Raw genomic sequence first — 593 nt, 5'->3', positions numbered from 1 at the left:
AAATTCTGACTTTTTTTTCCTCACAATTCTGACTTTTTTTCTTCTCAATTGCGAGTTTACATTACATTAAAGACTTTTTTCCTAGAATTACATGATTCAAACTCGCAGTTGTGAGTTACAAAGTCAGAATTGTTTACAGTCGCAAGTTTATATCTCAATTCTGACTTTATAACTCACAGAAATCTCACAATTGCAAATATCTATTTCGTTATTCTGACATTATTTCTCAGAATAGTTAGCTACTATCACACAATTCTCACTTTATAGGTCACAGTTTCAAGTTTATGTCACAATTCAGAGACAAAAGTCTTCAAAAAAGTGAGAAACGGGCTTTCATACTGAAGGGATAGCTCACCCAAAAATGAAAGTTCTGTCATGATTTACTTACCCTCAATTTGTGAATCTTAAACATCTGCATTGCAATGAGGTTTGTTCTCACACGTCATTTAAGCATGTTTGAGCTTCAGTTTGCCATAATTGATGTGCTCTGTGTAATGCTGGGTTGACAATATCAATTAATCGATTTGAATCACTTTGAACTGAGACCGCTCTGATTGCTAGAAGCACAACAAATGGCTCAAACTCTGAATGGA

The 593-nt window shown here is 34.2% G+C and overlaps 1 protein-coding gene across 1 annotated transcript in view; it reads left to right on the top strand.

Annotated features, from left to right (window-relative positions):
- The window catches only part of LOC107574865 (ATP-binding cassette sub-family B member 7, mitochondrial-like), a 64,816-nt gene that overhangs the window by 33,983 nt on the left and 30,240 nt on the right, over positions 1-593 (top strand). The window lies entirely within an intron of this gene.

Source organism: Sinocyclocheilus grahami, unplaced genomic scaffold (assembly GCF_001515645.1).
Source record: "Sinocyclocheilus grahami isolate Dianchi unplaced genomic scaffold, SAMN03320097.WGS_v1.1 scaffold2366.1, whole genome shotgun sequence".
NCBI classification, from domain to species: domain Eukaryota; kingdom Metazoa; phylum Chordata; class Actinopteri; order Cypriniformes; family Cyprinidae; genus Sinocyclocheilus; species Sinocyclocheilus grahami.
This window is presented reverse-complemented; position numbering and strand designations above follow the sequence as displayed.